Genomic DNA, 13680 nt, shown 5'->3' with positions numbered 1-13680 from the left:
TCAAAGGGGGAGGCTTGGGCAGCGAGAAGGGCAACGGCTGAGGAGAGGCTGCGGCGGCTGCTGAGTCTCCACCTGACATCGTTTTCCCCCTGTTCCCCTGGCACAGGCCTGGCCCCGCTGAGCCGGCTCTGCTTAGTTCTGCCAGGATCCGAGGGGGAGATAGTTAGCTAGAAACCGAACAGAGAAGAAGGGAAGAGAGAGCGGACTGGGGACACGGGAGGGGGAGGAGGGAGTTACTAGTGGGAAGTCTGCGAGGTGGGATCACCAGGAACCCAGGTGGAGGAGGAAATAGCAAAACCTTGCGCCGGTAGGAGAGCGGCTTCTGCTGCTCTCGCCGAAGGCGGCCGAGCGTCCAAGATCAGAGAGAGAGAGAGAGAGAGAGAGTGGGTGGGGGCAAAATAGGAGCCCAAATGGAGGCAAGGAGGGGGAGAAGAGCGGCTCCCTGCTGACCCAATCGCGGAATCTGCTCTCCGCCCCGAGAAGGCACGAGCCTCTCGCCTTCTTTTGTCATTCCGTGTCCTTCGCAGGCAGTGTCGGAAAGAGCTTCAGCCCTTTTCTCGCACTCATCTCTTGTGCAGGCAAGCAAAATACTCTCCTGGGCCAGGATCAAGGTGGAGGGGACAACACCCAGTTCAAAATTTGCTTTATTATGGGGTCCTTTGCAGAGTGGCGTGCAACGTCACTAGATGAGATGGGTCCGGTTTCCAGGCAGTCAATGAGGAGGACCAATGTCTCGGGTGTGGGGTTGGCGAGGACTTCGGGCAATGGGCAGTGGCTCAAAGCATCCATGTGCCCTAAAGTGGGGCCAGGTTGGTGAATGAGGCGGTAGGAATAGGCTGCTAAAAATATAGTCCACCTGGTCATGCGGGGGGATAATGATACCGGGTGGCGATCCCCAGCCAGTAAACCCAACAAGGCCACTGCAGCCAAAGCCTCGCGGTCCAATTGGCTGTAGTTCCTCTCCGCGGCAGACAATGTCCTGGAGTAAAAAGCAATGGGGGCTTCGGTTCCATTGGGCATGTGATGGCTGAAGACAGCGCCGACACCAAAAGGGGAGGCGTCACAGGTCAACACCAATGGCAGGGTCTGGCTATATTGTACAAGGAAAGAGTCCACTGACAAGAGTCATTTTACTGCGGCAAATGCGGTGGCCTCGGTTTTGCCCCAGGACCATTTCGCGTTCTTGGCTAGGAGGTGATGTAATGGCTCAGCAACGGTGGCTTTCTGTTTGTGGGGCATCCTTAATAGCTGTGATTTTTTGTGTGGTCATGTGGATTTCAGACCCATCAATCATGTGCCCTAGGAATTCGACCTTTGGTACATTAATTTGACATTTTTCTTTTTTGAGGCGGAGACCTTTGTGTCTAATTCTGGGCAAAACTGTTGGTACGCGTTTTTAAAGTTGCGCCTCATTTGCAGCCGATACCAAAATGTTGTCGAAATAGGGGACGACTCCTGGAATCCTCTGAAAAAGTCATTCCATGACGCTTTGGAACAGTCCAGGGGCGATACTAACACCAAATTGCAGGCGGTGGCATTTAAATGCACCCCTGTGCATCACAATGGTTTGGGCCTCTGCGGTACCACCCTCTACTGGCAATTGTTGGTATGCCTGCCTATGTTCCCTCTAAGGTGCGCGGCTGCGCGGCCGCGCACATGGCAAGTAAATACCGCGCAGCAGTTTCTCACTGCCGCGCAGTGTCATTTGCCAGACACGGAGTGCAGTCTCTGCACTCTGCAGAACAGTCGCGGAATCGCGAACGAAACCCCCTCCAGCTAAACAGGAGTCTTGACAACATTTTTAAAAAAGTTTGGGTGGAATTGGTGCGGTTTATTATGCGGTTGCATGTGGGTGGCACCTCCTGATTCTCCGCGCTTCGGACCTGTCAACAAAGTTTTTCGCTTGCGTGCAAGCCGGCGCCCTAAACGGGGCTGGGTCCGGTCATCTCTTCCCTGCCTTTCCTTCCCTTTTTATGTCCTGTCTCAGACGTGCGGGCGGGCATGCGCATGCTGTGGACACGCCCGCTTAGACGCCGAGGTTGCTGCGTGCTTAGCTGCGTGCGTATCTCCCAAATGTTAAAGGACGTCCCGGCTCCCCTCCCGCTGCCGCCGCCTTAGTCGCTTTCCCGGCCTTTGTCCCACCCGGCAGCCCTATCGAGGTCGTGCTTCTGCCTCGCAGCTGCTTGCTGAGAAGCCCGTGGAGGAGCAGGCGAGGGGCACTGTGTCTCCCCCAGGACCGAAAAGCCCCCTTTCTGCCTCTGCCTTTGTCGACGGCTGCACTGAAGCCCATTAACTCCCGGACCCCCCTCCCCAATATCTGGACCTATTCCAAGCAGCTGGCCTGGCTCAACTTTGATCTAACCATATCGCTCCTGACGGGTTTTTAACTGGGTATCTTAATTATATTTAATTTCTAGGGGTTTTTAAATACTGTATTTTAATTGTTTTTATTGATCAGCCGACCTCCTCCTTGTGTGTGTCTCAGTATATGTCTCTGTTATATGTTTGTTTTGTCCACATATTTATTTCATGTGTTTCATTGTACGCCACCCCGAGTCCTTCGGGAGAGGGTGCGGCTAAGAAATAAATATATTATTATTATTATTATTATTATTATTATTATTATTATTATTATTATTATTATTATTATTATTATTATTATTATTATTCTGTGTGCTGGGAAGTTGCAGGGGGAGGATGGAGAAAGCTCAGCCCGTCTTTGTTCCCCAAACTACAGAGAGCAACAGGGAGGGCCTTCTCCTGGTGCCGTCCACGAGGCAATGCCAACGGGCGACACCAAGGAGTAGGGCCTTCTCTGTGATGGGCCCAACCCTCTGGAATGACCTCCCCCCCGATATTAGAACCACTACTGACCTCCGCTCCTTCCGACAGAAACTGAAGACACACCTGTTCCGACTGGCTGGTTTGGCATAATTTTAACGTCTACCTCCTGGCATACACATTCTTACTGGTTTTTAGAGGGATATTGTTTTAAATTTAACTTGATATTTTAAACTTTTGTATTGATTTATTTATTAGCTGTACAGTTTGGCATATTTTACCCTCCTCTTATACATGTATTTATATAGTTATTTCTACGTTTTAATCTGTTGTATTTTAATACGGACTGTACACCGCCCCGAGTCCCTTTCGGGAGAGGGGGCGGTATATAAACGCTAATAATAAATAAATAAAATAAATAAATAAAACACTCGGAGGAGGCCAAGTTTCCTCTGCCTTGGGGGAGATTTAAAAGAGGGCAGCAGTCCAGGTGCGCGGGGGGGGGGGTAAACTTCCGTTTTGTTCGGGATGAGGTGGAGCCAGTTCTCCCCGTCCAGACATCCTGCGTGCGTATCTCCTCCTGGTTTTTTTTCCTCTTACGTGCCCCCTTGGTGCAGCAGGCTAACGCCGGCCAAAGGAGTGGGGCGGACAGCACAACTGGGTAAATTATAAACCACAGATTTTAATCCTATTTAATTTTTAATGGTATCAAATTTAGCTATAAAGTGGCCTTACCTACTTTTTCCCCCCTGGGCCTGCTAAATTCTGGCCTGGATTTCCTATTGTGCAATTTGTGTCATGGACTTAATCATTTTAAATTCCATTAAATGCCAGTACACATCCTTTCTGCCAAGAGATCAGAAAAAAACAATGCTCTAATCTTCTGATATTTAAATGATTTATAATGTTGTTTAGATATATAATTTGGATTACATTTGAAAGCTCTGCATTGATTAAATACTATGGAATACAATCCTACAGCAGTTCTTCTTTCTTTTTTGGTTTTAGAAAAGGATAATTCCCTTTTTAGCCAGGCTTTTTGAATTAGTTTATGGTGATGTTAACACTAGTTTTTAAGTAGATTTCAATTTTTTAAAAAAATCTGTTAGCTGCTTTGAATGCTTTGGAGATGAAAAGATGGGGTACAAAACTGAAATAATAAAAAATTAGTACATTCATTTTGAAAAATAAATGCAATACTTGATTAATTTTATATCTTTATTCAAAATAGTTTTGGCAAGGGGGAGAGTTTCATGATAAATCATTTTATTACATTTATATTGCATTTATATATTATATTTATTACATTTATACTCCACATTATATATTTGTATTGTTATTTTAGTGTTTATTGTCAATTTTGATTGATATTATATTGATATATCAATACTGATTTTAGTCGTACTAAATAACAATTACTGCTATTATTTATCAGCATTAAATATTTACAGTTTTTAATATTGACTTAGTCATATTTTAGAATAATAGGATTATCTTTTGATAGGATAATTGGCAAAATCTAATTCAGATGTGATGGGTTGCATTCCAAAGGAATGTGAGAGGACAGGTTGCCTGCAAAATGCCAGGGCCCAGGCTGTTGGTGCCATGTCTCTCTCTAGCCAGTCTAACAATGTAAAAGTTGAGCAGAGAGGCTTCTTTTTTTCAGTGTGAGCAGAAAAGTATAGTGTTTGAGCGGCACATTTTCATGCCTGGCATTCATCGGGTTGAAACCTCACTCGCAATTGGTGCTTGACGCTTGGAACGTTGCGCAAATATCCAGCAGACGTGACAGCAGTTCAAACTGTTGCTCTCTTAGGTGCTCAGGCATGAAAATGTTCCGCTCAAACACTATACTTTTCCGCTCACACTGAAAAAAAATTAGAGGGAACATTGATGCCTGCACCATCCAATTTTGCAAAGATTTTTCCTGGGCCGAGTGAATGTAGTAGGTGCTGTACAATGGGTACAGGGTAGGCGCTTTGTTGTAGTGCTTTATTAATTGTGCACTTATAGTCCACCCAGATGCAGACAGACCCGTCAGGTTTGACAGGTGTCACAATTGGCATCTGCCAGTGTGCGTGATCGACTGGCTCTAAGATACCCTGGCTGACATGCTTATCAATTTCTTTGTCAATTTTTGGATGGAGAGCGAAAGGTACTCTCCTGGGGTTTAGCCTAATTGGGGCTATTGTGGGGACCAAGCTAAAGGAAATTGGGGTTCCTTTGTACTTACCCAGACCGGTACCAAAGACATCTTCGAACTCCTTAAAAGTGGCTTCAGTGCCGTCGTCCCTCATAGAGTTGATTCCTGTCACTTCCATTGCCAAAGCTTGGAACCAATCAAGCCCCAGGAGGCTCTGAAGTTTTCCGCTGACCACCGTCATGGGGAGGTTTTCACAGAGTTGTTTGTAGTTCACCCGGAAGGTGCCTTGGTCCACGATGGGGACCTGGTTCCCCTGGTAGTTGCGCAGGCGGATGTCGGGGCTTCGCTTCTGTAGCTTGGGGATCACTTGCTTTAAGACTGACCATGGGATTATGGTCAGTGATGACCTGGTGTCGATCTCCATCTCGCATGGAGAGTCCTCAATGAGGACAATGACTTTCAGCTTTTTGGGGCACCCGGTGCAGATTTGTGTGGCAGACGTATCGTTGGCGACTCTTTCGTCGCCTTCTGACTCCCATGGGTACTTCTGCCAAGCCCCTGGTTTGGGCCACTGTTTACGGTTTTGTGACCCTTTGGGCTGTCTTGTGGCGGTAGGAAAGTCGTTGCGGCACACCTTGGCAATGTGCCCCTTCCTCTCACATCGCTGGCAAGTTGCTTCATGGAAGCGGCAGGATGATCGGGCATGGTCTCCTCCACAGCTGGTGCAGGGCAGAACTTGTGAATTGAATTTTCGTGCCAGCTTTGTGTGGCTACTGCGCATGCAGTAGCTGTCTTCCTCTTCGCTTCCAGAGCTCTCGGGCTCTGTAGTCTCGCAATGTACGGAAGTACTTTTCCGCGCGTCCTGAGGTGCGCTCTGGCGCTGTAGGGTTTCCGTCAATTTGGCAGCTGATTCAGATGCCCTAGCCTTATCTAGTGCAAACTGCAGAGAGGGGTTGGATTTAGCGAGTAGCTTCCTCTGCAGAGTAATGTCTCACAGCCTCAAATTATGCGATCCAGAATCCGCTCATCCAGGTCACTGCACTCACAGTAGGCTGCGGCTTTTCGGAGTACCACCACATACTCATTGATAGATTCGCCCTCCATCTGGTTTCGAATGTTAAATTCGTGCCGGCGAACGTATTTGGACGGCTTGGGCGTGTAGTGGGTCTTCAGCATTTGTTGTAGTGCAGACCAGGACACTGTTTGTAGTGAGGTCGGTTCCGAGAGGTTTTTCGCTGTTTCAAACACTTCCTGGCCACAGTAACCAAGGAACATGTTCTTCTTACGGGCTTCTGGAACGCCCGTGAGATCGTTCACTTCTAGGAAACACTCGAATCGTAGCATGTACGATTCCCAGTGCTCGGTGGCTGGATCATATGGAGGTGGTGGGGCATGCATAGCCATCCTGATTCAATCTCATTGTTCAGCGATGGTTGCTCAATGCCGCACAGGATGCCCCGAGCTGGATGTACTTGCAGGATCGTGTTTGCTCTTTTTCTTTGCCTAGTTGCCTTCTAATCCCACCTTCGTCACCAATGTTAATTCAGTTAAGGAGGGCACACAAAGGCTCCAGTAACAACAGCTCTTTATTGCAAGTCAGGTAAACATCCGTCTGGGGAATGGTCGGGCAGCATCCCCTTTTAAAGGGATCTGTCAGACCTCTTGACCAATGGGGTTAACCCTCTGTTCCCACCAGAACAGAGGACCTTGGTGGAAACCTCTGTCAGTGGGGGGGGGATATGTAACACTCCCCATCCCCTCCTCCAGGCCTTCTGAACAGTGTCCTTTCCCATTACTGCAACAGAGCCCCTCCCCTCCATGCTGGTTCCCCTTTTCCTCTCTTTCCTCCCATCTTTCCTCCATCAGAGCCTCCCCCAAAGAGCAGGGAGGGTCTCTACACAAAGCGACCGAAGGGGCAGAATTTGGGCCTTGAGTGACATTTCTCCATCCCTCCATCGGTTTGTTTCCTGGGCTCTCCAGGGTCTCCTCGGGAGTCAGGAAGGGCCCCTTTAGCTGCTTCCAATGGGGCAGAGGACCAAGGGGCTGCCCCTCCTGGAGGCTCAGCCATGGGGCAAAGGAGGGCAGTCCCTGAGCTGCCCTGATGAAGAATGGAGGCTTGTTGCCTGCTGGATCCTGGCCAGTTCCTCAGTTCCGCTTCAGAAGAGCCCAACGCTTCAGGCTGGAGAAGTGAAACCCGAGTGCCTCTGCGGCTGTTGGGGGTTGGAGGAAGAAGTGCTGCTGCTGTGTGTGTGTGTGTGTGTGTGTGTGTGTGTGTGTGTATTGGGGATGTCAGGAAGAACTCAGAGAAAATCAAAACCTTGCGGGGGAGAGGGAAACATGAAAAGAGCCTGGAAGTTCTGCTTTGATCAGGAGAGCGAAGGGCCTCCCACCAGAGTCTGCCTGGATCTGGGGCCAATTTTGTGTGACTGGGTGTGGCCAAACACACAATTGTGGGACCCATTCAGACTCCACCGCCTCCTTCAGCTGCAGGTGGGGACCCAGTTCTGGCCTGCTGAAGCCGGTGGGGGGCAGGGTGGAGTTTGACCCCTCCAGCCCCTCCCCCATCCCTGGAAAGGATTCAGGCCATCTCAGGACACGAGCCCTGTGGGAGTTCTGCCTGCTGCAGCTGGGAGAGGATCTTGGCTCTGAGCCTGGCCTGAGGACAACACAACTCCCATCACTCAGGCAAGGAGGATCAGAAAATGGGTCGTTTCAGAGACGCTGGGAGGGCAGAGGAGCCATCAAGGGGGGTGGGGGGAGGGGCAAACTCAGCCCCCCCTCCCCATATTTGTATCTCAGAAAAGGCTCTGCTGAACAGGCATGCATGTGTCTACACACAAACACAGAGACGAGAGAGCGAGAGAGAGAGAGAAGGAGAGAGAGAGAAGGAGAGAGAAAGAGAGAGAGAGAGACTCTCCTTAAAGGAGGAGCAATGAAGGCCCTTCAGTCACCTGAGACCACCTGAGAGGCCTGTTCCAGGACTGCCCACTCAGCCCCACAGCTGCCCCACAGTCCTTCGGCCCTTCGGCCCTTCGGGTTCTCTGGGTAGCAGAGATTACAGGACTCTTGCACAGCCTGGGGTGCTGCTGAGGACCCCCCCCCACTTCGTGTCCTGGGTGGAGGCCCCAGTCTTGACCTGGGGGTCCCCAACAGAGCTGTGTGTGCCCCCCTCCAGAGCTCCTCCCCCTCAGAAAAGGGCCCAGGTGATCCTGTGGCCGTTGGCCTTGACTGTCACTGCATTAAATTGTTTGCTAGCCGAGCTGAAAGAGTTACTGCACAGGTCATAGGCCTTTATCAGCAATGATTTATTGAGCATGCTTAACATGCTTATATACATCACACATTCCAGAGACTTCTTTCCTTTTGATCTTCAGACGGACAAGATTTGTTCTTGCCAAAATGTAACAATTAGATAGATTTGTTTATTTTGTTATTTTGTTATTTTTGTATTAAAGCTTGTCTTTAATTAGAACATGTTCTCGGGTTATTTTATTTTTCGCTTCTTGAGGATATACTGTTTGGAAAAGTCGTCGGTCCAAGACCTCATTAGTTCAGGGTGAAATTTCCCCTGACATTGACCTTCAGGAAGGTGGTGCAGATGTCCATCTCCCTGGCTTGGGGGCTCCTGGGTGGGGGGAGTCAGAGGGGGGGGTCTTCCTCGGTGGTCCCTTGGGCCAGATCAAAGATCCCTCTGACAAATTGAAAGACAAAAAAAGACAAGTACAAAAAATGGAAAGAGGGACACATAATTAAGGCAGGATAGATAACAGATAGCCAGAATCTGCAGTCAGGAAAGCAAAGGCTCAGAATGAACAAAGACTTGCAACAAAACTCAAAGATAATAATTTAAAAAGTTTCATCCAACATTTAAATAACAAGAAAAGAATCAAGGAAACAGTTGGTCCACTAAAGAGAGAAGAAGGCAAGGAAGTAACAGGCAGCAGAGGGAAGGCAGAGCTGCTTAGCTCATTCTTTGCATCGGTCTTCACGCCAAAAGAAACTAAAGACCAACCTACCAGAAACATAACTGTAAAAAACAGACTGGAAATAAAAGTTAAAATAAGCAAAAAAAAAAAACCTGTAAGAGAACACCTGTCCCATCTTGAGGAATACAAATCACCAGGACCAGACGGATTACATCCCAGAGTTCTGAAGGAGCAGGCAGATGTCATCTCACAACCACTGAACCACATCTTTCCAAAATCCTGACGCACCAGGGAACTACCAGAGGGCTGGAAAAGAGCTGATGTGGTTTCCATCTTGAAAAAAAATGGGGGGGGGGGACATCCAGAAAACTACAGACCAATCAGCCTAACATCAATACCTGGGAAGATACTGGAAAAGATAATAAAAAACCAGATCTACCAACACCTAGAAGCGAGTAAAGTAATAAATAGCAGCCAGCACAGGTTTGTTAAAAACAGATCATTCCTAACCAATCTTATTTCATTCTTCGACAAAGTGACTGAATTATTGGACCAGGGAAATACTGTGGACGTTGTATCCTTAGACTTCAGCATGGCATTTGACCAAGTAGACCACAACCTCCTTCTTGGTTAGCTAGTAAGAAGTGGGACAGAAGCATCTCCACCAGAGGGATTCCTAACTGGCTGACAAACCCTACCCAATGAGTAGTAGCCCTTAATGGGTCTGCGTCTACCTGGAGGGAAGGAAGCAGTGGGGCACCCAGAGGTTCCCTCTTAGGCCCAGGACTCTTCCATATCTTCATAAACGACTTGGATGAGGGAATAGAAGGGGAACTCTCCAAATTTGCTGATGACACTAAGCAGGCAGGAATAGCTCACATCCTAGAAGTTAGGCTCAAGATTCAGATGGACCTTGAGAGACTTGAACACAGGGCCCCATGTAACAAAATGAAATTCAGTGTAGAGAAAAGGAAAGTCCTACACTTAGGTAAAGCAAAACCCAAAGGACACATATAGACTGGGTGAAACCAGGCTTAATAGCAGTGACTGTGAAAGGGATCTTGGAGTCTTAGTGGACAACCAGCTGAATATCAGACAGCCGTGTGCAGCCCAAAAAGCCAATGCAATCCTAAATTGCATTTATAGAGGGATATCATCAAGATCAAGTGAGGTAATAATCCCACTCTATAAAGCCCTAGTAAGGCCACACCTAGAGTCCTGCATCCAGTTTTGGTCACCATACTATGAAAAAGATGTGGGGACTCTAGAAAGAGGGCAGAGAAGAGCAGCAGAGAGGATGAGGGGCCTGGAGGATAAAACGTAGGAAGAACGGTTGCAGGAACGGGGCATGGCTGGTCTAGTGAAGAGAAGGACCAGGGGAGACAGGATGGCAGTCTTCCAATATCTCAGGGGCTGCCCCAAAGAAGAGGGAGTCAAGCTATTCTCCAAAGCATCTGAGGGGAGGACAAGAAGCAATGGGTGGAAACTAACCAAGGAGAGAAGCAACTTAGAAATAAGGAGAAATTTCCTGGCAGTTAGAAGAATTAATCAGTGGAACTTCTGACTTCCGGAAAGTCGAACATCTGGCCCAACCAATGAAAAACTGAGCTTTGGGAGAGTCATCAGTCTCCAGGTAGACGAGCCACCTCTTGGCCCTTTGGAGGAGATGGTTTTCAGAGGGCAATGTCCAGCTGTACAGCCTGGCTTAGGCCTTTTTGTCCGCCCATCGAGCCCTTCCAAGGACCCGGGAGAGGCGGATGCGGGAGTTTGACGGCGCCAAAGTTCTCCTGGCGGGATTTAAGCAGAGCTGCCTTCCGCAATTGACCGAGGGGGATTTTGTCAATGCCTCACCCTGACCCTGAAGAGCAGGAAAGGGGAGTCTGGGGGGCTGGAGAGGAAGTGGGTCATCTAGGGGAGGCCCCTCCTCAAGATGGCGTCAAGAGAATGTCTCGGTGGGCCAGCAACTCCCACCCCTGGGAGACCCGTCCTGGCTGGAGAGGTTGAGGTCAGGGTGGAGAAATGTTATTTGGGAATTTTTCTGTCACCTGGAAATGTGACACACAGCATACAGAGTAACAAGAGTTGGAAGGGACCTTGGAGGTCATCCAGTCCAACCCCCTGCTCAAGCAGGAGACCTCATAGCCTTCTGGTCAAAGGGCTGCCCAGTTTCCTCCCAAAAGCCTCCCGTGGTGGAGCAACCGTAACTTCCGGAGGGGAGCTGCCTCTCTGACATCTGCAATGCAAAGTCTTATCTTTAAGGGGGGGGAGAGATCTGGAGAATCCCTTGTTCACCTGATGGAGGGATCCACAGTCTCTAGATCTGTAGAAAGCCGTGTGGGGAAACCTATTTGGAGGGCTTTCTCCTCTCAGGAAATACAAAATACATCAATGGGGAGGGGGCTCCTCTGACTCCCCCCCAGCCCATGAAGGGTCCTGATTGGGTCTTTCTTCTGCTTCCAGCAACTCCCATCCAACCTCCTGCAGGTGAGTTTCTCCCCTTCTTCCTCCCTCAACGGTTTGGATCGGTTTGCCCAGATCGGTAGTAAAAGAATGCTACCAGTTCAGGCAAACCCTTAGCATTTTTCACTATCGGTTTGGTTCCCACAATCAGCTGTCAGTTGTGCTGCGTGATTTGTATTGGCTAGGCAAATCTAAACCATGTGACACAGCTGTTTCCCCCCCCTCACTGTTCTACTTGCCTTTGCAGGCTCAGAAGAGGCTCCTTAATCCTCCTTTTCCCGCGCTGCCCAGTAGCCACTGTGGTGGTAGCAGACCTCAGCGCATTTCACCCCTGGAGTGGGGGTGTGGAGACCATCTAGACTGCCCCCACCCACTTTTTTCCTGCTTGTCCCTCCAGACCCCCCCTCCCAATCCCTCCTGCTCAGCACAGACCCCCATTCACAGCAAGGGCTGCGACCCCCCCACCCCCACAGCCACTTCACCCCAAATCCCTCTGGCACTTAGCCAAGGCCACTGGATCAGGAGAAGCCCCCGACAGTCCATGAGGTCCAGCCTCATCAGCATCTCCCGTTCCTTAGAGGTGATCTCAGGGATCCACTTGCTCTCTGCCCAACAGAGCCCCGACCACTTTGGATCCTGCCTTGGATCCCGCCCCCCAGGATTCTTCATCTCTTCTCCCATCTTTGAATCCACAGCAACTTCGTCTACATCGCTTTTCTCCTGCTCTGAATCCCTTCGCTTTGCTTCACTTTGCTATAAAAAAAAATAAACTTTAGACTTTAGGAAAACCCTGGAATCAGTCTTTCCTTCCTCCTCTTCTCTTCCTTTCCTTTCTTTCAGACTCTTTCTCTTTCTCTGTCTTTTGCTCCTCCCTCCCTTCCTTTGGTCTATTTCTCTCTTCCTTCCTTCCTTTCCTTCATTTTGTCTGTTTCTCTTTCCTTCCTTCCTTCCCTCCCTCCCTTCCTCCAGACTCTTACTCTTTCTATCTTTTGCTCCTTCCTTCCTTCCTTCCTTCCTTCCTTCCTTCCTTCCTTTCTTTCTTTCTTCCTTCCTTCCTTCCTTCCTTGGGTTACTTCCTATTATCCATTTCTCCTTCCTTCCTTCCTCTTATTTATTTCTCCTTCCTTCCTTCATTGCTTCCTTCCTTTTTTCCTTCCTCCTGTCTATTTCTCCTTCCTTTCTTCCCTCCCTCCTTCCCTTCTTTTCCCTTTTTTCACTCACACTCTTTGTCTTTTGCTCCTTCCTTCCTTCTTTCTTTCTTTCTTTCTTTCTTTCCTTCCTTCCCTCCTTTTTCCTTCTTCCTCTTTCCTACACCTGCAGGAGAATCTTCCCTGGATCGAGGCCAGGACTGGATCAGGAGGAGGGTGGGCAGATCCCAGGGAGGGGAAGGATATAAACAGTAGCCAACATGGGAAGGAAAGCAAAGAATTTCATTCTTCGACAAAGTGACTAAATTATTAGACCAGGGAAATACTGTGGACGTTGTATCCTTAGACTTCTGCAAGGCATTTGACCAAGTAGACCACAACCTCCTTCTTGGTTAGCTAGTAAGAAGTGGGACAGAAGCATCCCCACCAGAGGGATTCCTAACTGGCTGACAAACCCTACCCAATGAGTAGTAGTCCTTAATGGGTCTGCCTCCACCTGGAGGGAAGGAAGCAGTGGGGTACCACAAAGTTACGTCTTGTGGGTTTTCCTGGGGTCCTTCAGCTGTTGATGGGGGTGGAGCTGTAGGTGGTCCTTGGAAGCGAAGGGGGGAAGGAGATGGCTGGTAAGGAGGGGGCTGGGAGGGACCCATGGATGCTGGTGGGTGGAGGGGGTAGAAAGGGTCTGAGAGACACCCCCCCAGAGACTTTGGGAAAAGGGTCAAGGGAAGAGAGGTGGGACATTCAAGGCCCAAATCCCTTTGGAGCCCCCAAATCTTCTTCCGTTAAAAGAGGAAGGAGACGGGAAGCGAAAGAGGGAAACTGAGGCATTTTCAGTCCCGAATCCACAAATGACACCAAAACTCCGTATAAGAAGAAGAATTTTGGCAGCTTCAGAAAATTCACTTTTTCTTCTGAATCTCAAACTTGAGGCTTTGAAAGTCAAGCAAGAGGGGAGCTTGGAGCCCTTTTGGGGAGCCCCAGAATTTGGGGACATGTCTAAGAACCCCCCCCCCCACATCCCATAATCCACAATTCCTCAATCAAGACACGGAGGGCGGGGGAGGGAGGGAGAAAAGGGCACTTGGAGGTCTGAATTAACTCCCCCATCTCTCCCTTTTGTGAAGGGGGATGGAGACCCTCCCTTTGAGGTGGTCTTAGGGGGGTTCTGGGGGTGTTTTGGGACAGGAAACTTCAACTGATCACATCTAGGATTCTTTTTTCA

General features: G+C 49.1%; 1 protein-coding gene across 1 annotated transcript in view; it reads right to left on the bottom strand.

Moving 5' to 3' along the window:
• The window catches only part of LOC309382524 (uncharacterized protein), a gene marked incomplete at its 5' end in the record, with an annotated part of 469143 nt that overhangs the window by 271069 nt on the left and 184394 nt on the right, over positions 1–13680 (bottom strand). The window lies entirely within an intron of this gene.

Source organism: Natrix helvetica (genome assembly GCF_964273705.1).
Source record: "Natrix helvetica genome assembly, chromosome: 1".
Classification (NCBI taxonomy): domain Eukaryota; kingdom Metazoa; phylum Chordata; class Lepidosauria; order Squamata; family Natricidae; genus Natrix; species Natrix helvetica.
Note: the sequence above shows the minus strand (reverse complement) of the source record. Positions and strands in the feature narration are given on the sequence as shown.